At 44.2% G+C, this 23,265-nt stretch overlaps 1 protein-coding gene across 6 annotated transcripts in view; it reads left to right on the forward strand.

Moving 5' to 3' along the window:
• The first annotated feature begins 7,057 nt into the window (after positions 1-7,057).
• GULP1 (GULP PTB domain containing engulfment adaptor 1) overlaps positions 7,058-23,265 on the forward strand; it is a 165,560-nt gene continuing 149,352 nt past the window's right edge. For 5 of the 6 annotated variants that reach the window (XM_083712853.1, XM_083712851.1, XM_083712855.1 and 2 more), the window contains exon 1: positions 7,058-7,441. The gene's annotated coding sequence lies outside the window, so the exon portion shown is untranslated. The remainder of the gene's footprint in view (positions 7,442-23,265) is intronic. The other variant, XM_083712854.1, reaches the window with a different exon arrangement.

Genomic DNA, 23,265 nt, shown 5'->3' on the forward strand with positions numbered 1-23,265 from the left:
TTATTAACAACAACATCACCACCATCTTATCTGAATCAAATTCCAGTTTGATCCCATCTCCATCATCTAGCTCCACTGTCACCAGGAATTGGTTGTTTTCTTTTTTAAAAAATCCTTCCTCAGATCTGATGGAAATAAGAGATGAAGCTAAGTGTTATTAGCATACTGATGACAGTAGTTGAGAGCCTATTGGCTCTCAAGAAATCAGTGGCCAGCCTTTCTTGAAGAGGAATCCACTTCCTAACCTAGTAATTTCCTTTTAACGTTGCTCTATCAGAAGCTCTCTGGTTTCAAGCAGTGGCCAGGAAGAAGCCATCAGTTCCCCTTAAAACTTTCAACAATACTTCCCTTTCTGACGCTTTGAATCATAGAATCATAGAAGAGTTGGAAGAGACCACAAGGGCCATCGAGTCCAACCCCCTGCCAAGCAGGAAACACCATCAGAGCACTCCTGACATATGGTTGTCAAGCCTCTGCTTAAAGACCTCCAAAGAAGGAGACTCCACTACACTCCTTGGCAGCAAATTCCACTGTCGAACAGCTCTTACTGTCAGGAAGTTCTTCCTAATGTTTAGGTGGAATCTTCTTTCTTGTAGTTTGGATCCATTGCTCCGTGTCCGCTTCTCTGGAGCAGCAGAAAACAACCTTTCTCCCTCCTCTATGTGACATCCTTTTATATATTTGAACATGGCTATCATATCACCCCTTAACCTCCTCTTCTCCAGGCTAAACATGCCCAGCTCCCTTAGCCGTTCCTCATAAGGCATCGTTTCTAGGCCTTTGACCATTTTGGTTGCCCTCCTCTGGACACATTCCAGTTTGTCAGTGTCCTTCTTGAACTGTGGTGCCCAGAACTGGACACAATACTCCAGGTGAGGTCTGACCAGAGCAGAATACAGTGGCACTATTACTTCCCTTGATCTAGATGCTATACTCCTATTGATGCAGCCCAGAATTGCATTGGCTTTTTTAGCTGCCGCGTCACACTGTTGGCTCATGTCAAGTTTGTGGTCAACCAAGACTCCTAGATCCTTTTCACATGTACTGTTCTCAAGCCAGGTGTCACCCATCTTGTATTTGTGCCCAAGTACAATACTTTACATTTCTCCCTGTTAAAATTCATCTTGTTTGTTTTGGCCCAGTTCTCTAATCTGTCAAGGTCGTTTTGAAGTGTGATTCTGTCCTCTGGGGTGTTAGCCACCCCTCCCAGTTTGGTGTCATCTGCAAATTTGATCAGGATGCCCTTGGGTCCATCATCCAAGTCGTTGATAAAGATGTTGGAAATCTTGACCTTGCATGGGCAGATACCAGACTCCAAACGTCCAAAATATACATTTCATGTAACAGAAAGATCAAAATAGCCTCTCTCTTTTTAATCTGGCTGCTAGCTGCTCCCTAACCAAAGACCAACTGCTCTTTTGTAATTCCCCCAGAATGTGCACGATTGCAGGCAAAATCAGCGCTCCTTTCTCTAGTTGGCTGCTACTACTGAAATGGTTCCAAAGGCTTACAAATCTGATATATTTGTTGCTTGCTGGTGCCAGAGGCCTAAGATTTCCATGATGCTCTTGGTAAAACTTCACTTTGGATTTGGATTTGATATCCCACTTTATCACTACCCAAAGGAGTCTCAAAGCGGCTAACATTCTCCTTTCCCTTCCTTGCCCACAACAAACACTCTGTGAGGTGAGTGGGGCTGAGAGACTTCAGAGAAGTGTGACTGGCCCAAGGTCACCCAGCAGCTGCATGTGGAGGAGCAGGGAATCAAACCCGGTTCACCAGATTACGAGTCTACTGCTCTTAACCACTACACTACACTATTGTGTTGGCATAACCAAAGAATTGCATTGGGGGGTAACCTCTGCTTTCTGACCTTTACTTTATTCTATTCACCTGGTCAGTTATTTGCAAGTATACAGAAACGGTTTTCAACAATGTTTGTTGAATCTGGCTGCCCAGTGGGATCCAGTACTTAGCGATGGGGAACAGAGAAGCGATGGAAGTTACCAAATAGTGTGTTATAATCATGACAGAGAAAATTTGCATGCATACACCCAGTGCTATTTTCCTAGAAAGAGCAGTGCCTTTTCTGCACTGGCACCCTGTTTGTGGAATGCTCTCCCCGGGGAGCTTCACCTAGCACAAAAGTGTTCCTCTTTAACGGGGCCTTTGACTGATTAACATCCAGTGCCCTTTTAAAATGTGTTGGGAGGGGGTTATTGGGTTGCTTATGTTTTTATTTTGTGGTTTCACATTGTGGTTTTATCTTGTGAACTGCCCTGAGATCTACGGGCATAGGACAGTATATAAATTTGATTGACTGGTAAATAAATAAATAAAATAGAAAACGATGTGTTGGGACTCACCAATGAATGCCTCCCTTGTTCTCTCAGAATGGCAATGGTGCCCACCTGAGTGGTGCCCAAACTAAGTTCCAGAGAGTTCCTGCTGGGGGGGGGGAAAAGCCCCACATAAACCAATGAAACAGATGCCCTTAAATGGTTGCCTTCCACTGTGTCTCCCAGGATTCTCTTGCAGGTTTTTAACCAGCCTTAAGAAATCTGTGCCTTCATATCCAACCTCACTGCACATTTCTTCCCGGAACTCATCGGGTGGCCCTAGTGCATGTATATTAACATTTCTCCACCTTACACAGCAATCCTAACTGGGACTGTGGAAGCATAGTAATAATAATAACAATTTATTATTTATACCCCACCCATCTGGCTGGGTTTCCCCAGCCACTCTGGGCGGTCCAACAAAATATTTAAAAACACGATAAAACATCAAGCATTAAAAACTTCCATAAACAGGCCTTCTGATGTCTTCTAAAAGTCAAATAGTTTTTTTATTTCTTTGATATCTGATGGGAGGGCATTCCACAGGGTGGGTGCCACTACCGAGAAGGCCCTCTGCCCGGTTCCCTGTAACCTCAGTTCTAGAAGTGAGGAAACAGCCAGAAGGCCCTCAGAGCTGGACCTCAGTGTCCGGGCTGAACGATAGGGGTGGAGACCCATGGAGCATTGAAGTCAGTGTCCTATCTAAAGCACTGTTAGCTCTCAGCTGCCAGCCAAAGTGAAAGGTGCTGTTGTGCTTTTCTCATCCATTTTTTTGCTGCAGCAGCTCCAGCGCTGACACAGCAGTGGGACCGTTTCAGGGCTTTGTGTTGGTTACCACTGGTGGGGCCAGGCAGCATTCCTCTCCACCCACAGAGTCTGCTAGAGAGGCAAAAAGATTCAGTAATGTGACTGGGGAGGAGGAAGAAGTAGGATTGTATCCTCAGGAAACTATAAATGGAGGAGACGGCACTGACCTTCCTCCACAAGGTTGCTGATGATGAGCATGAAAACAAAAGTGCTTTATACATGATTAATAATTATCTTCCAGTCTGAGACTCTAGAGTCATATATTCCATACATTAACCAGCATTATTCAACTTAACGTTTAACTAAGAGAAAGAGTGAGTAAGGCAGAGCTGAGATGGATGAATTAATGAATCAATTCATCATTATGATGAATTGATCAACATTTTCAGTCCTATAGAGAACAAAACCTCCCATTTACCTTGGCATCCTTTTTTCATTTTAGAAAGGAAATACGGCTACCATGTCAATTGGGGTTGTTTCTGCTTAAGTGCGCATGTTTCATCTCGAATCCACCATGATATATCCTAAGGAATATTTGTGCACAGTCGCATCAGTGCCCACAATAAGGTTCCTTTAGCTTGACACTTTTATCTGACCACACTTTTGCACATTCCCATCCATCAAACCCAAGGTCAGGCTATCTATAGTCTGATTTGGGGTATCTGTTTAAACACTCCTGTTCATGGGTTGAGGTGTGCAGGGCCATAGCTAGGGGGCAGCGAGGTGGGCCCCCACCAGGGGCACAGGCGATGGGATGTGTGTGTGCAAAATCAGCTAAAAATATGTCCATAAATATAAATATTGATTATTGCCTCATAAGAAATGGTTTTAAATAGAGGGTGAATTGAATGGGTGGAAGGGGTGGGGGGTTGGAGGTGAGGCAGAAAGTAGAGCTAATTTGACCATGGCTAGGGGGTGCAATCTGGATGGTTCTGCCAGGGGTGCAAGATCATCTAGCTATAGCTCTGGAGGTGTGCACCTTCCTCCAACACAGTTGTAATGAGACACGTGTTTCTTTACTTCTTAGAAAGACAGACTTCAGAACAAACATGATGGAGGACGCTGCTGCACGAATGTTAATTTGGGAGCCCTATTGAACTCTTGGAGCAGGCATGGGAAAACTATGGCCCTCGCAGGGTTGTTGTGGGAGTTAAATAAGGATGCATCTCACCTTGAGCTCCTTGAGGTGGGGATGGTGGGCTATCTTGTGAAACAGGGATAGCTCAGTTGGTTAGAGCATGGTGCTGATAAACGCCAAGGTTGTATGTTTGATCCCCGTTTGGGATGGCTGTATATCCCTGCATTGCAGAGGGTTGGACTGGATGATCCTCAGGGTCCCTTCCAACTCTACAATTCTATGAGATAAAAAGCTGGTTGTAAAGAGACGCTCCTCAAAGGTAAGAATTGAGTCCTGTTCTGCCTCTGAGGATCCATGGATGGTGGTGTTGCAGGAATTTATTGTATAGGTAGGTGATATCCAGCAGATATCATGCACATGCAGCCCACTACCCAAATCAGCACAATCACTTTTGTGACTTTTGTGACTTGTCCCCACAAAACACTTCATCACAGTTTCTTCCTATCTATTCAGAGGGCCTCTGCTGCAGAATACCAAATGTAACAATTCACTGATAAATGTATCTATGTACTGGCTCATTGAGGAAACTTCAGAAATTCATATAGACATGTGAGCTCAGCTACTCAGCAGCCCCTCTGCCTGAGTGATAATCCCTGGCATGCTGATACCTGAGTGCCAGACAGGTAGCCATTCCAGAAATAACAAACCCAGACAAAAGAGTGTGATTAACTTGGCTGGGAAACAGGGAAATGTAAATATCTCTTTTGTAACACTTGATGGGTGTTTGGTGGAGGGCAAGGGGAACCATGGGGCAGGGTCCAGGATGCTCAGATTATGGCCACCAGACCTTCCCTTTCATGATGTAATCATGTTGTATTAGTGATGTAGTTTGTGGGGGTGTAACATGGGGATTAGCAGCTAATAAAAGTTTGGGTTCTCTTTTTTTTCCAGGCTTCCATCTTGTTCCACCGTGTGGCAGGTGGAAATCCTGTCGCTACAGTCTTCAATAAAGACCAAGCCTACTGGCTGCTGTTTTGCTTTGGTATTCCTGGCTGGTGTCCTTGTTTTTTGTCCAAGGCGGCCCTCAGATTTCTCTGTTAACGGTGGAGAATGTGAAAAATCAGAAAGTAGGAAACCTTTAAGCATGCCATCCAAGTCCAATCAAACTTGGATTCCAATGGGCAAGTTCAAACACGCCTCGAGATCAGCGGTGCCTCAAAATCCTATTCCTTTATCCAAATCGCGTCCAGTGTCAGACCTGCAGCATGTCCGGGTTTATCTGGACACTGGCAGGATTGCAAAGGCAGCGTCCGGGGGAGGAGGAATGTCCGGAAGGCGGCGCTTTGTCCTGGATCTTAAACAAGTCAATCAAAAAAACACACATTTTTTGAAAAAAAACAGACAAATATGCAGGAGGATGGTGGTAAAACTTCACTTTGGTCCACTACTGTGTTGGCATAACCAAAGATTTGCATTGGGGGTTAATGCCTTTCAGAAACCTCTGCTTTCTGACCTTTACTTTATTCTATTCACCCGATCAGTTATTTGCAAGTATGCAGACACAATTGTCTTGGCTTTTACTTTATGAAAAGCTGCAGCCCTTCCTCATCTGCCTGATCCTTGAAGAGGCTTGCTTATCTGACTGGAAGAATCCTCGACCAGAAGGAGGACTATCAGGAAGAATGGACGAAATTTAAAGACTATTTAGTCAAATATGTTAAGTTAATTGGAAAAGCTTGCAAATACTAGATAGGCTTAGGATTTTAATATGTAATGTGATGAATTAATATGTTTAATGCTGAATTGGAAGGAAAGAAAGATGTTAAGTGATTTAGTTAATTTTATAAGAATATTGGTTTTGGGAAACCTTTAAAAGGATATACACTGAAATTCAACCAGGGGGATATGAGTCAGTTAACAATATTACTATGTTTAAATGTTAACAATGTTACAATGTTTAAATACGATGGAGATTTATGTTGTTTGTCTATTTGTTTAATTTTTTTTTTGAAAAATCAATTAAAAAAAATGAAAAAAGAAGAGGCCTGCTTATCGACTTAGAAACAGGAGGTGCTTTTTTACAGGATTTTTCGGATATAGCCGACCTAACCAGAAGAGTCCACGACCAGAAGGAGGAGGAGTATGGGGAAGAGTGGATTAAATTTAATGATTACTTAGTTAAATATGTTAAGCTAAATTAATTGAAAACAGCTTGCAGATACTTAATTGGCTTAGGATTTTATTTATGCTAAGTGACGAATTAATATGTTTAATTTCTTAATGTGAAGATCTAAGAATGTTAACGTTTAAGTTAAATCTTAGAAGAACTGTGATTTGGAAAACTGTCAAAAGGACATGCAATGATATTCAACCGAGGGGAAGCGAGGAAGTCACTTAACAATGTTAATAAGTGTCATTTTCAATAAGGCTATGATTTATGTTTATTTGTCTTATGTGTTGGTTTATAATATTGTGAAAACCAATAAAAAAATTTGAGGGGAAAAAATAGAAACAGGAGGTGCTTTTTTTTAAAAAAATGAAATAAAATAAAAAGTTACTGGGGAAAGCTCCGGTAGTAAAGTTCGCCTTCGCCTTTCAAGAGTTTCCCGCCAAGATCTAAGAAGAGGAGGCGGCGGCGGGAGAAAAAGAAGGCGAACGCGCAAAGCCCAGAGGCCGCCGGCGCGGCCGGCCGCTCCCCTCCGCCGCCCTCCCGCCTCAGGCCGAGGGGAGCCCGGCGGCGAGCTTGCGCCACGCCGGCCGAAGCGCTGCGGAGCGGGAGAGAGGGGAGCGAGGCGAGGCGGGGAAGCGCGCCGGCCCCCGGCCCGCGTGACGTCACGAAACTTTCTCCTCCGCCGCGGAGGCTCCGCGCTTGAAGCCAAGGAGTGCTGGCCGCCTGCCGCTGAGGCGACTCGCTGAGGCGCTTTCCCCTGCCGCGCGTGCGCCTCCTCCACTTCGCCGGCTGCGCTCCCCTCTCCCCTCTCCATCTCTCTCTCACGGGCGAAGTTTCGTGGCGTCGAGCCTCCGCCGCGCTCCCTCCAGAGAAAGAAAGAGAGCCAGCCAGGAGCGGCGGCGGGGCGCGCCGCGGCTCCTGAAGGGAGGAGAAGAACTCGCCGGAACTCTGCGGACTTTGTGCGGATGGAGAGGCGAACTTGAGAGGACGCGCTGGGATCCCTTTTTATCCGCGAGAGGACGACGACGACGACGAGCTTCGGAGGGGGTGGGTTCTTCTTCGACTTTGCTTTTGCTTGGAGACGAGAGCAGCTGCCCGGCCGCGGCTGGCTGCCCTTTGGCGGAGAGGGAAGCCTGTGGAACGCCGCGCGGCGGCCTCTCGGCGACGCTGGCTGAGGAGGAGAAGGCGCTTGGCGGGAAGACCAGGCAGCGGCGGCGGCGGCGGTTCCCCCCCCCCTTCCCTCACACCGCCAGCCCCCTCCCCGTCTCCCCCGAAACTTTTGGAAAGGGCGAGTTGGAGGGAGCCGAGAGAAAGCGCCCCTTCCCTCGGCTCTCAGCGGAGTCCCGCTGGGCTGTGGAACTTCTCCAGCCGCCACCTTCCCTGCCCTCCCCCCCCCCCCCCGCTGGCTTTTGCAGCATTTTTTCTGTCGTGAGGAAACAGACCGTGCGCGGGGGCGGGGGGGGGGTTAGGGAAGGCGACGCCTTCTTGGGCCGGGGGAAACCTAAAAGTTCCCGTTGCGCTTTGGCTCCGCTCTCCAACTCCTAGGGCCCCCCCCATAGAAAATACTTGAACCCCACCCCCCATCCCAAGTTGATGGGCATTGCCATCAGAATCGTGCACCGAGTCACGTGATCGGTTGTGCGGGGCGGGGCTTACCTGCCCCCCCCTCCAGCCCCGATATTGTATTCGAGTTGCTCCCCGGTTCTGCAGCGGGTTGGTTGGGGTTTGTTTGTTTTTTGCAGCGAGATCTCCGCTCCTGTGTAAAGGTTGCGATCCTCGGCTTTGCTTCGAAGTGGGACTTCTGTGTGAAACCCCCCCCCCACCGTCTTCGGGGGTAAACGGGGTGATCGTGTGCTTGGAGGCTGAGCTCGGTCCCGCCACCGACTGTTTTTGGGGTACTCTGCTTAAGCGCTTTGTGGATCGCGCTTTGCTCGGGTGGAGCTGCGCCTCTCTGCCCGGCCGCTTGCGAAACGCGCGGCGGCTTTCCCTGCCCGTTTGTTTATAAGAGAGGTCTGCGGGGTAGGTAGTAATTATCTAAGGCTGCAGTTGTGGTTTTTTGTTTATTAAAAAAAAATAATACTTGTGCCGCAGGCTGCGATCCAGGGATAGAGTGAGTGTCAGCAAGTGCCAATCAGGTGGATTCTCCCCACCCCCCGCCGGGGAGGGATCTGCTTGGGAACGAGGCTTTGGAGGGGTTAGAAAAGGAAACTGGTGTAGCACGCAATGCTTTTGGAAAGAGACCCGAAGGCAGGAAGATGCTTCCAAGTACAGGAAGCATTCGCTGTTTTTGGTGCAAACTGTTTGCCTCCTGCATGTTTCTGACGATCGAGGGTGATTTGATATGATTCAGGCTGCGGATCTGTAGCCACTTGCCCCTTTAAGTTCGGCAAAACTTCGCATGCAGGGTTGCAGTATTGACATGTGTAGCTTGCCGTTTGCCGGTCCCCTTTTCGATGGTACAGTCGTGTGGGAAGAACGGGCATTATGCTCTGTTGACTAGAATGCATTTTTAAAACCCTTTATTGTCTTACAGGGGAAGATGTGGGGTGTGTCTGTGTGTGCGCACCTCCTCAATCTGCATTTTTTAATGTTGCACATACAGTAGCAATCCTAGGCAAGCTTACTGATGAATACTAACCTCTAAATTCAGCAAATCTTTCTAGTAAGTGTGTTTATGATTGTAGCCTAAAAGCTACTGTCAAAAAGAACAACAAATGAGCACATTTGAAAGCGAAATGTGAAGGAAAAAAGGTTTCTTGAATTCTGAAGATACGAAAGGCTATGATGAGTGGTTTGAGAATTCGAGAAAAGGATATTTGCTTTTTGTTGTCCCACAGTGACCATCTTCTGCTGGCTCAGCCAATGTGCTCAGTGTCTTGAGAATAAAACTGACACCACTGCTGGGACTAATGAACACAGGGATAGTTTTGCAGTCAACCTTCTGTGCATATACAGACAAAAGCACAACATGTGACTTAAGTCCATAAGACACAGGACTTGTGGGGGATGGGGCATCCACATTAGTTTCTCATTTGAGAAGTGCTGCAGTAACAAACCTAGGGCTGCCATATGTCCTGATTTTCTAGGACATGCCCTGGAATTTGCCCCTGGAAATGGGGTCCCGGAAATCAGGCAAATGTCGTGGAAAATCGGCAAGGGGGGGTTAAATCGTGCCAAAAATGCCTTTTTTAAAAAGTTCCCAAACTCAATAATTCTTGTAGCTTTTACTAAAAAAGCAACAACTCTGGTCCGCCCCCCCCTGCAAAATCCCACACCTCTGTCCTGATTTTCACTTTCGAAGATATAGCAACCTTAAACAAACCTTGAGCTCTGGGTTCCAGAGTTGTAGAAGAGGGGCAAAGTTAAAACATTGAAGAATTAAGCTTCTGTGACATTTCTTCAACTTGGTCAATAGCATATATTTCCTAATGTCACTCCAGCTTGATCTAGTGATAAATGAACATACAAAAGTCAATGCAAAACTCATTTTCATGCTAGGGATGAAAGTCGGTCAGAACAAAGAAGGTTAATTGCAGTCTTGAAAGTTTTGACATTCATTAAGCTTTCCTCTGCCTAAATGTTAAAACTGGAGAAAGATGGGAAAACATCTATATTCATAACGATCTCTTTGTCTTTTATCGTTCCCCCCCTTCTGTTGCTCTAATAGAAATTTGAAACTTTTGTCTCAATGTGATGCCCTTAAAGAGAGCAATATTGCCTTGCTGTCTCACCCTACTGTTCCCAACAAAGGTTGCTCATTGCCTCTGAGAAGTTCACAAATGAGACAAGCAGCCACTGTTGCTTGTGCCACACGTATCTCATAACTGGAGGAAACTTCCTTTGAGTACGGAACTCTGTTTCTAGCAGTCGTTCCAGTGAGTGCACTATACTGAAATAACCAAGAAGTTAGCAAATCGTAGGAGTATCTGATGTGTCTTTAGTTTGCACTATGGAGAAAACTGGTATTTAACATACATATGTTTCAGAGGCTTTTAATAATTAGAAGTGGTTTAACAATTATCTATCTGATGCTTTTGCAACTTCTCTGTGAAAGGCAAAGCTTGGTGATGGTATCAACCTTTTTTAATAACACCCGTTTTATTTACATGTTTGCAAGCTGAACAGAGAGACAGTGGGTAGGCACCCTGCTCTGCTGGGGCTTGGGGCCTGCAGCAAAAGTGGTAGTAATTCCTGGGCCTCTTCCAGTACACATCAAAGCAGATCAGGACCTAGGGCAGCTCCCTGTGGACCCTGCTGGCCAGATAGGGAAGATGTATCAGCCTTTGGAGACTTGAGCAGTAAGCCATCTTTAAAGGGCCTGCGGCATATTCTGCAATTTCATGCTCATCTGTGGTGGTGGAGCAACAGATGCTTCAGTAGGCTCATCCTTAGCCGTTGAAGACAATAGGATTACCACACCCTCAAGCCAAGGCAGTGTAGAAGGGGGTGCTGAGAGCTCTCCCTTGAATCGAGGTTCCTGTTGCATTGTTTGAATCAGAGTCTTCCACAGACTAAAACTGGGGCCCTGAGACAGTAGACAGGCACCCAGATAGTACCAGGTACAGTGGTACCTCTGATTACGTACTTAATTTGTTCCAGAGGTCCGTTATTAACCTGAAAGTGTTCTTAACCTGAAGCACCACTTTAGCTAATGGGGCCTCCCGCTGCTGCCGCACCACTGCAGCGCAATTTCTGTTCTCACCCTGAAGCAAAGTTCTTAACCCAAGGTATTATTTCTGGGTTAGCGGAGTCTGTAACCTGAAGCATATGTAACCTGAAGCGTATGTAACCCGAGGTACTACTGTATTAAAGAAGCAGTCAGTAGATTTTGTTTAAGATGTATTTCTTTTGTTGGTGACATCCCACCTACCTAATCTATTTGTAGCCCTCATCCAAGCACGTGGGGGGGGGGGTATGCTCTAGCTAGCAGCAGCCAGGCACTGAGGCCATTGAAGAAAAACCTTTTGTTATCAGCCAGACAAGAGATTTGGGGGGAGAGGGTTATTCCCTGTCTTGAGGGCTATGATATAATGCTCTATTTTGAAGAAGAAAGTAGAGGTGGTAGGTGCATGAATATAGCGCTGTGCATCATATTGCCATTGGGAAGCAGCACGGCCCAATCGTTTCATTGGGTTGTGGCTATCAGGTGTTGTTTCATTTAGTCCACTGTGGGGTGACTTTTTCCTCTATCACCCCTGCATTTTCCAGAGTGACCGGGATCTCTCTGTTTGCCTTCATTGACTGGTCACAGGTGCACAGTTTGTACCCTTCATAACTTGAGGGCTGGCTCGTGGTCCTGACAAACTGCTGTCTGCTAAAGTACAGTGGTACCTCAGGTTACAGACGCTTTGGGTTACAGATGCTTCAGGTTACAGACGCTTCAGGTTACAGACTCTGCTAACCCAGAAATAGTACCTCGGGTTAAGAACTTTGTTTCAGGATGGGAACTTTGTGGCGGCAGTGCAGCGGCAGCGGGAGGACCCATTAGCTAAAGTGGTAGCTCAGGTTAAGAACAGTTTCAGGTTAAGAACAGACCTCCAAAACGGATTAAGTTCTTAACCCGAGGTACCACTGTATGCACATTGATTATAACTCAATTCTATTCTATTTTGTTTGAATATTGTGTTTACAATTACTGTTTGGTACAATTTGATACAATCAAATTGATGCAATTTGATATAATCAATTTGATACAGTTTGATATAAACAAAATGATACAATTTGATACAAAAGATGCTACATGACTGAATGTTTTCTTGTTATTTGTCAAAGTGCCTCATTTTTTGTAGGGATGTACATTTTGATCAGGCAAAACACCTTTAAAGTTCATTTGTAATGAGCAAATAAAGCATTTGTTTTACACTTAATAAAGTTACATTTACCTTGTTATTCTTCAGGATTAACAGTTCCTTGTATGTATTTAGCCCCAACAAAGTAGTGCATCAAAGTAGGGAATAATGAAAAGTAGTGACTTTTGTGTGTGTGTGTGTGTTGCTTATAAATGCATTTGTTAATCAATGGGATACGTGGGATTTAGTAGCTCTCAGGTTTCCTTAAAGAAATTTCCCTTAACAACAGAAACATTTGTAGGATTTTGAAGGTTGTGCTGAAGGTGCATGAAGAGTGATTACTTCTCATGGTCATCTTCATAGGTCTTGTGAATTGCATGGAGCACAGACCCCTTTCTACATTTCATAGTTAGTTGTTAACTACTAAAGCTAAATGTATAAAAATAAACCCAGCCACTCCAGTCTTATGCACTCTTATTTAAGGCTACTACTGATGTGACTCCCATCATTTCTCCAACTGTCTTGCCGAAGGGGAACTAGAGTGGATTTTAGATAACTATTCCCCACCCCCAGCAATATATTTATGACTTTCAGTTATTAGTGCGACTGGACTGTTTTGTAACTTCATATGAATGCTGATGGAGTTGAAAGTGGCTGCAACAATACATGGAAGAAATCTAGGAGTTGTACAGTGAGATCAAACATACCATTGGAAGTTGACTTTATTCAAGTACAGTGGTACCTTGGTTTATGAACTTAATCCATTCCTGAAGTCTGTTCTTAAACCAAAACTGTTCTTAAACCGAGGCACGCTTTCCCTAATGAGCCTTCCCGCCGCCGGTGCCCTTCCACCTTTCGGATTCTGTTCTTAGACCGAGGTAAAGTACGCAAACTGAGACACTACTTCCGGTTTTGTGGAGTTCTTAACCCAAATAGTTCATAAACAGGGCTGTTCTTAAACTGAGGTATCACTGCAGTAATACACATGACAAACAAACACCTAGTATAATAATAATTATAGGAGCAGTTGTGCTAGGGCAGAGGTAGTCAACATGGTACCCTTCACGTCTGGAGTACAACTCTGTCCATCTCAGACAGCATGGTCAATGGTTACAGATGATGGTAGTTGAAGCCTGCATAATCCACATTTGCTATTCCTGATCAAGAAGTTGCATAGTATATATTTCAGGTACAAGGCACCCATTAGATGCGGGCATTGTGCCACACTAAGAACAAGAGTGCCTGCTAGCAGAATGGCTGTTGTTCAAGTGGGTTGTCACAGCTGGATATCGCCCATTATCTAAAATTCATGGAGAAGCACAGCTGCAGTCTTGGGAAAGAAAATGCAGATTTTTAGAAAATGGATCACAAATCAAACAGCAAACATTGCATTGCCATATATGTTGTGCTTGCATTAAGAACAGTGTTCTTCTCATTTGAAAGGATATTTTGAAGTTAGATAAAGAACAGAAGAGAGCGCCTACAATAGCTAAGGTATCAGTGGTATAAGGTAGTTCTGGACTTTACCTTAGCTGGAATATAATGCATCCATAACATGCCAGGAATAAAATTCACCTATGAGGCACTGCAGAAGACAGCAGGAGGTCAATAAGTTCCAAAGCACCAATAATGAACCATAGTATCCTCTAGCATAAATGAAATGTTTACTTCCCTTCTGCTCGATGAATCTGAGTTTTATTATTTTTGTGTGTTTTTTTCACACACCTTGGCCTCTCTGGCACACCCAACCTGGTAAAAGAACACTATATTCAGAAATGAATAAGCATTTTTGTGATGTGACTGGGAACGGTGGCTTGTTCTGAATATAAAATACTAGTTTTCAAATTAAAAGCAACCCTTGATGGTTGTTTTGGGCAGATTTGGTGGAAAGTATATTTTCTGTAACATCTAAGCAACAACAGCTTGTTGTTGTTGTTTAAAAAAAATCTGCCAAAGTCTTAGATGATTAAAATGAACTGTCAATTAAGTTAATTGAAAAGGACTCATAATGTCTATATAATAGTTAAAGGAGCAGAGGCAGTGAAGGAGGTCAAGCCAACAGCAGTGCTTCCCGGATAGCTTAGTAGGTTGAAAACCACCCCATGGAAATAAGACACAGTGGAGACAGAATTTTAGTTTAAAGGTTAATGGGCAAATTTAGGCCACAACTTTATTGAATACACAAGTGTGACTGGTATTGGCTTAGGCATTGGTATCTAATGACTATACTGGCTCCTACTCACCCAGCAGGGAGCCTACAAGGGTAAACTACCAGCAGAGGGAGCTCCATCAATGCACCCCTGGGGTTCCCGGCATTCTGGCATGGCCCTAGCCCCTCCCCGGGCTTTGGACAAGATCCAGACCCCGGATTCCTTTAACGGAATACCCTATCAAATGGAGGGGCAGGTGATGGCCGCACCTCCCCTCCCCGCATCCCCCTAAAACCAATGCCTAACCGCCAAACCTTACAAAGTTGTGACGATTGCTAAAGGTAAAGGTAAAGGTACCCCTGCCCGTACGGGCCAGTCTTGACAGACTCTGGGGTTGTGCGCCCATCTCACTCAAGAGGCCAGGGGCCAGCGCTGTCCGGAGACACTTCCGGGTCACGTGGCCAGCGTGACATCGCTGCACTGGCGAGCCAGAGCCGCACACGGAAACGCCATTTACCTTCCCGCTGGTAAGCGGTCCCTATTTATCTACTTGCACCCGGAGGTGCTTTCGAACTGCTAGGTTGGCAGGCGCTGGGACCGAGCAGCGGGAGCGCACCCCGCCGCCGGGATTCGAACCGCCGACCTTTCGATCGGCAAGTCCTAGGTGCTTGAGGCTTTAACCCACAGCGCCACCTGCGATTGCTAAGAGGTAGGCAAAAACCAAGTGGCCACTGCCAATCTGGCACATTGGGAAAAATTCCTACCCGGCCCCCATTCCAAAACAGGCAACCAACTGAAGTCCAAAGCAAGGCCAGACATGACCTAACTAATGAGTGTGTAGACGGGTGTTTGGCAGCATGAAGCAAGAGGAGGTCTCCGATTCAGTACCCCCCAGCCCCTGTCAAGTTACTGATTGGCTAAAGGCCAGTGGCATGATCATGGCACCACCCGCTTCCAAGCCGGTTGGGGAGAGTCCCAGGGCCACATGCAACATGGACCCTCTGTTAGGAGGCTCCAACTTAGAGTGTGGCGCTGGTAACACCAAGGCCGCAGGTTTGGTCCCTGTATGGGACAACTGCATATTCCTGTATTGTAGGTGGTTGGACTAGATGATGGTAAGGGTCCCTTCCAACTCTACAGTTCTATGATTCAATAATCTGTTTTACACCTGCATGGTTTAGGAGATGGCGCCCATTGTTGTCGTCTTCTGCTTATAACTTGAAGCACAAGGAAGCTCATGAAGAAAAAAGTTACAAACTTCGGCATTAATATTTTAATTCTGCAATGCATCCAGTGGTACCTGTTGTACAAAGAGTAGACGAAGCACTTCTTAAAAGCTCATTTTGATACTAATGCTCTTATCTCTCTGTGCCATACAGTAATTGTAGTTAATTGGCAGCACTAGCTGCTTCTGCTGTATGGTTGCGGTATGTGATTGCAGTGTGCCAACCCTGCTAATAAATCACAATATTGCTGTGCATGATGTGAAGGTTCAGAGGGACACAGCTTTGTTTTTTATCTGTCATTCATCCTAGAAGCACATTTTATTTGTATTTCCAGATCAGGTGTTCCTCAATTTATTTCAGATAGACTGTTGTTAGTTTACTTATTCAACTTCTGCTGGCTTCAGACAATGCACTTTGCAATGATACCCTGTTGTGCAAATATCAGGAGGTCCCTAGAATTCTAAAAGGTTGGTTTAAAAACAGCAGGTTTAGAATTTGTTTTAATTTACCTTTGACTTTCAGAAAGGTTTTGTTCACATAGTCAGACTTTCTCCAGCAAATTGAAGTCAGAGAATATACCTGAAAAACAACACAAATCTAGAAACTGGATAGAAAGAGCAACTACCAGACTTATTGTGCCTTCAAAATAGTGTGGGAGTGGTGAAAGGGCATCATTGTGATGTGAGAACCAAAACTACACTTACAGTACTGAGCCGTGGGTTAAAATAGGTGCACAACTTTTAATTGCTTGCAACAGGCAGAGATTTTAGGATGGCAAAGTATCTAAACTGCAGACAGCCCAGGTTACCATGACCTTCAGTCCCAATGTCAAGAATCATATTGATTCTGAATCTATAGAGTGGACAACATTGTGTTTTCAGGATGTGAGTGGTTTGGGTGGCATGTTTGCCCCGTTGTGGGTGGTGGGCAGGTCCCACGGGACAAGGAAGGACATATATTACCCAGCTGCTCATTTGTTCTTTTTGCATGGTCTCTAGTACGTTGGCATTGTATTTTTGTAGATATTGTCTTGCTGGGTTTTTTAAAAAATTGTTTGCCATTGATGATTTGCTCCTCCAAAATGCCATCGATTCTCATAGTGTCCTGTTAATTATGTGACAATGAGTGGAATGTTTTCCACAGAAGCTGAAGTGTGTGATAATGTCAAGGATAATTACCTAACACTTTAAAGATTCTGAAGCAGTGCTGAAGTAGTGCTCAATTTCAGATAAACATTGGGGTCACACCCCCTTTTTTAAAAAAAATCTTAAATACCACAATATGCTGCCTGTGCTTATTGATCAAATTCATCAGCTTTGCAGTGTGTTAGAATGACCTTTGAGCTGCCTAAATAATGGGGAAGAAACCCTGAGAGCCAATCTATACATCATGCAAAGTTAGGTGGTGAAATAATGGACTCTGTCATTTCAGATGGCAGGGAAGGTGCCACATTTTGCATGCGCCTTGCACATAGTACACCATCAGTGGGGAAGTAAGGCAAAAAATAGTGACACTTTGCTTGAAATCTAAACTGCTACTGTCCATAATTCTACAACCTGTGCAGGTTAAACAGCATTGCAAGTTAAAAAATGCTGGCTTCTACCCACACCACAATGTCAACGTGAAACATGGTTGAGGATATAAAATTATCTAATAACCTTGAAACTTCCATAGAAGCTGGGTGGGAGAAAAATGCATGACTGAATAACAACCTCCATCTCCAGTAACATGAAATATCTTATAGGTAATAACACAAAATAGTGTGCATATTTATGCAGAATTATACATCTTTTTAGTTTTTAGTCATCCAGTGGTTACAAGCACACTTGGTGTTGCACCCTAAGGGAAACTTAAATATTACCTTTATGAAAGGCAAAAAGCAAGAAAAAAAGTGGTTGTGATAAAAACGAAGGGAGGTAATGCTATTTAGACTTATAAAGAGTCTGTTGACACTCTTGTGAAAGTTGCTTGAGCTTTCATCTTGACTTTTGAGTGACCCAGAAATTGAGAACAGAGATGCATTTTAAATAAAAGGGCACATCCTACTCATGTAAAAACACACTGATTCCTGGACTGTCCATGTGCCGGATTTAGAATTTTAGTGTATTTTTGGTTTTTATGGAAGCCGCCCAGAGTGGCTGGGGAAACCCAGCCAGATGGGCGGGGTACAAATAATAAATTATTATTATTATTATTATTATTATTATTATTATTATTATTATTATTAGAAGGCGATTGGGCCGGATCCAGCACCTGGGCCTTAGGTTGCCTAACCATGCTCTAGAGTTTAGCTGTCGCTGCATCCAATGTCAGGAAGGTATTTTGGGGGAAAGTGGGTGAAAAGAAGTCACAACACATGGTAATCACTCCTTCAACCATTTAATTGCACCTTCGTTTCCATCACTTGCAAATGGAGGTGGGGGTGGAGAGAGGAGAATTTGGTCTTGACCATTAATGAATCAGGCTGATAGCTGAACGTCCCTGTATCACAAAACAATTCCATTGAGCATGTTGAAAAGGAGCACATTTAATGAAATATTCCTTTCTCCCTCCCCTCCTGTTCTAAGGTTTTCCTATCAAGCCTTGTGGGACACCCCCCCCCTGGGGCTTCCTTCTGTGTTTTTGGGCCTTTACATTTCTAAGCACCATATAATTTTCTTTAAAGCATCGCCATTTCAAGGGCTGAGTGAGATCCACTCTAGTGGAATGTTTCAGGAGGTAGTTTAAATAAAACCGTAGCTTTAAATAATGCAGCTTATTGATATTGCTTTCCACTAGTGGCTTGTATCTACATTAGGAAGAAAGGAAATAATAAAGATTCCTCTGGAGATGTTAGTGTCTCGCAGAGATAAAATCAACAAAACAGAAGAGACTTGGAAAATATACAGACTCTGGAGGCACAACATTAAAAGATGACTCTTGCGAAATCCGAAGAAGCTATCAGATGTTCAACAGTTAGCAAGTTATTATATCTGTATATCTGTGCATGTGTTTTCAACATCCACCACTCTCTAGCTCAGGGTTAGTCAATGACATACCCTCCAGATGTTTTTGGACTCCAACTCTCGTCCTTTTGGCATAGAGGCAATCCATTGTAGACGGCACCAGATCCAGCCAATGTGGCCAATGCTCAGGGATGGTATGAGTTGTCCAGCAGCATATGAGCGGCACGGTATTAGCTACCTCTGCTCTGGTTTGGCAGAAGGCCAAGCTAGAGGTCACTGCAGCTGTTTCATAGTATTTCAGTAGGAGATTGCCTCAATTATATAGGAAGAAATGGCTGGTGGGTAGGTCTGGGCGATATATTGCCCCAAACCGGCTTGAAGTCCATATCATGATACAGGTCTCATAATTTTTGACCTGGCAATATATTGTGAATCATGATGTGTGTTAGGGCTGGATTTCAGAACTCTGCAATGCAGGAATATACAGCTGTCCCATGGATCAAACTTGTAACCTTCTGATTATAAGCACTATGCTCTAGTCCATAGCATGATGTTGGTTTCATTATATTTGACCTGGCAATATATCATGAATCATGGTGTGTGTGTGTGTGTGTGTGTGTGCTATGCAGAAATCACAATGTGGGGGAAACCGTGAAGCCAGCCAGTGTTTCTACATAGCTCCATTCTTATTTCAGACATCTTGATACGGTCATACCTTGGATCCCGAACACCTTGTGAGTCGAACGTTTTGACTCCCAAGCACCGCAAACCTGGAAGTGAGTGTTCTGGTTTGCAAACGTTCTTTAGAACCCAAACGTCCTCTGTGGCTTCTGATTGGCTGCAGGAGCTTCCTGCAACCAATCAGAAGCTGCGCCTTGGTTTCTGAATGTTTTGGAAGTTGAATGGGCTTACAGAACAGATTCCGTTTGACTTCTGAGGTACCACTGTATATCGGTATATCACGATGTTGAACTGGTGATATATCACTGGTGATATATGTTGAAAACCAGGTATTTCCCAACCCTGCTGGTGGGTCCAATTTTTAAAGCAAAGGGAGAGCATGGATTAGAAATATATAGAACCACTTTGCCTCCTGTGGCTTACTCCCTGCATCCTATCTCTCAAAATGTTTTTTTCCACAGCCAAAGTCACTTCCACTATCAGGGTTTGACTGAGGATAAAAGCACTTGGAGAGAGAAGCTTCAGGGAGATAAGCCATGTGTGCGAGAGATCTACACATCTTCCTCAAGCATCTCCCCGCTTTTAAAACCAGACCTTCATTATTTACTCTTACTCGCTGGCGCAATTTCAAGTTTAAACATACGAGAATGGTTCCATAAGGTCTAGTTCGGCCCTAAGAAGTCAGGGTTGATCCTCAAAAATGGCTTGCAAATTTGACCCCCTTCCTTTCCCTTTTGCTTCCCTGACTCACATTTTACCTCTGCAAGGGGCATAGCTGAGAGTAATAGGACAGGCAGGTAGGGTAACCTATTCATTTATTTAAAAACATACCTTTTGTTCTCCAAGCAGCTTACAAAATAATTCCACAGAAACATAAAGCCCAATAAAAACCTGCCCAGCATACTGAAGTCAACTTTATATAATAAAAACAAGGACGGGACAGGATAGTTCAACATAAAAACAGGAAGGCAGAACTTTAATGCACATTTTAAAAGTTGGCAAAATAAAAAATATTTTAGCAGCCCACCTGAAGTGTATGAGAAAGTGAAGTTCTACTACTCAGATGCCACAATAGAAAGTTGAAATGATGCTTAGAAATTCCATTTCCTGGTAAGATTAAGGGATTTGTAATTTTTCTCTGTTCAGAGAAAAACTGCATGTTCTTTAAACTTCAGTACCTCTGGAGTCAGCTAGGCTGGCAGGATGTCCAACCTGTCTAGAATAGTGACTGGGGTTGTTTTTGCTGCCAATTTACTTTCTGTCCTGTTGCTTTCCAGAGATAAGGAGTAGGTGGGCTGCCAAGTGACTTTTGTGATCACTCCGTGTGATCTCTTGCAATTTGTAGGATTGCTCCCTCCCCTCCCCTCTCTCTCTCACACACAGAGAGGTTCTGTGGCTATCCCTAAAAATAATTTGTTACTCTTGCCTCATGTGAATCTTTATCTCTTTTTATAATGGTGGTTTATTTGATAACTTTGTCCTCTTAATTTATCTTCTTCCTGCATCTGGCTGCTTTGTCTGGTAGACTCTCATACTGAACATTCATAAACAGAAACTTTGCTGAGCCAGAGGGATGTTAACTAGCCTTACAGACATAACAGCTCAAGGCAGCTGAGAGAATGGGTGAGTGGATGTGTGTTATTTAAAGGCTATATCTGCTGAGGTCAGTTTGATCTTCGGAATGCTTAATAAGATTGAGAAGTCTCTGTAGCTGTAGAAAACCCACACCCTAAATGTCAGCCTGTCTTTGACAGCCCAGTCACTCTAAACTTCAGCTCTTGTGTGTATGTGGAGGGGAGATATAATATAAGAGGCATGATCCCTTTCATCCATTTTATTCAGCTTCGCTTGATTAAAGGGCAGTGGGGCCACTTTGCTTGCCCTGCCGCCTTTGAGGTGCCCCAGCCCTGAACTGCCCTCCTGACAGCCATGCATTTGGTGTGGATGTCTGATAAGAAGTCCATGCATGCAGACAGGGCCAGCGCAAGACATTTTGGCATCTGAGGCAATATACAAATTGGCAAAAAATAACCCTCCACCAGGGAAGAACAGGTGAGTGAAGATCTGCATCAGGAACAAGGGACGAATATAGATCTACATGGGGAACAAAGGTGGGAGGAGACCAGCAGTGTCTCCTGTTCACCAAGAGGCCAATGTAGAGGCCGTATTGGGGAGGCCCGAGCTCCCACAAAATTTTTGTTGTGGGCGCTCAGCACCCACACCGCAGGGCCCCAGTGCAACGTCCAGTGCCTGAACTGAACTGAGATGTAGACCTAAGACTGAACCGCAACAATGCTTATTTGCTGGGAATTTCTAGCAGGAATAATTTTCGCCAAGCAAGTCCCCCAAAGCAAGTCTACTGTCAATGCCAATTTATAAGCCAATGCTTGAATTCTTTTGAAAGTGTTTTCCTGTTAAGATCCTTCAGGATTCTATGTATGATATGATAAAATATTCCTTTTGGCAGTAATGTGGCATTGGGAGGACATGCTTGAATGCATCAATGGAATATTATGTATAAAACTAAGCTACTCAGGGTACAGAGTATTAGAGTTGAGTGCTGTGGATGGTGTTCGCATTTTCATTTGGGATGTTTTTGAAAACAGCAGTCTCTCCCTTCCACCTCTCAGTGGGAAGGCAGTGCAACCCATCTTTCTGCCAGCTGCTCTCAAGCAGGCGTTCTGTTGGGAAAGTTGCATGCATCTAAACCAAGCATCTGCTTGGAGATGGTGGAAGCATTTGGTGGTCCAATTTGTGCCTTTGATTTTGAGAAACAGTAGAGTCACAGAGAGTTATCTCTAAATTAGTGCTTAGACTAACACACACACACACACACACACTTTCTTCCCAAAGAATTCATTTCATAACATTTGCTGGGCTAAAAAAGCATTATGTCATAGAGAAAACAAGGATTGCCTGGAGGGGCGGGCGGGAATTTGAAAATGGTAAACTTCTTTCTCCCCTCTTGACCTCAACACTCCTAATTGTATTTAGGCAAGCCTTGGAGACAATTTTATTTTGTTAAACTAGAATAAATTTGCTGAATGTTTTCCTTAATATAATTTCTACTCCCACATTATTTTGTTTTTAAACCCCCAATTTCATAAATAAGATATCAGCCCCTGTTTTGCTAAGAGAAGATGAGAAGAGAAAGAGGTATTAAAAACTGAGAAATGTATGCAGCGTTTTCCTATATCTGTTATCCAAAAGCCAGAGCTAGTGCAGCTAGTGGGGGGAGGTGTTAGTTTGAAGAAGAATCGTGGCTATAAGGAAAGGACTGTCCTCAGGGCCACCACCCAATATTGACAACTGCATTTCATAACACAGGGTGTCTACATACCACTTTTTCAGGGCAGGTAGCCAAGCCTTTTTAGTTTACCATTACCATGTCTATAATTTAATCTGCAGCATTGAGTCTTTGATCTTAAACATGGCAGGACTGTTATTACATTTACTAGTCATGGGTTGTCCTGGAAAATTCCCATCAGAGCTGAAGTGATAGTTTTGCACTTTCCTGTTTTCCACATTGGTGCTTTCCCTTTCTTGTTACAGTGATCCTCTGATAAGCTCTATGTTATCGATTCTGAGAAATCTTTCTTGTAAGCATCTTCCTTAAAAGAACCCAAGTGTTCACAAGCAAGGCTAAACCTCAGTCCTGATAATACTAATTTATATGGAAGGAGGGTGGTTTGTCTTTTTGTTGTTGTTGCCTGCAGTTGACTAATCCACTTGTAGTACTTGGTAAAACTGTACAGTGGTACCTCAGGTTATGAACTTAATTCATTCTAGAGGTCCTTAAAATGTTCTTAACCTGAAGCACCAGCTTAGCTAATGGGGCCTCCTGCTGCCGCTGCCACACGATTTCTGTTCTCATCCTGAAGCAAAGTTCTTAACCCGAGGTACTATTTCTGGGTTAGCGGAGTCTGTAACCTGAAGTGTCTGTAACCTGAAGCGTCTGTAACCCAGGGTACCACTGTATTTCGAGAAGGATTAAGGAAGGGGGTGGAGGAAAAGGAGAATATTTAATAGGAGTCTTAAAAACTCATTCGTCTACACTTTCTCTTCCTTGTAAATTTAGAG

The sequence above is a fragment of the Podarcis gaigeae genome, assembly GCF_964106915.1.
Source record: "Podarcis gaigeae genome assembly, chromosome: 1".
Taxonomy (NCBI): Eukaryota; Metazoa; Chordata; class Lepidosauria; order Squamata; family Lacertidae; genus Podarcis; species Podarcis gaigeae.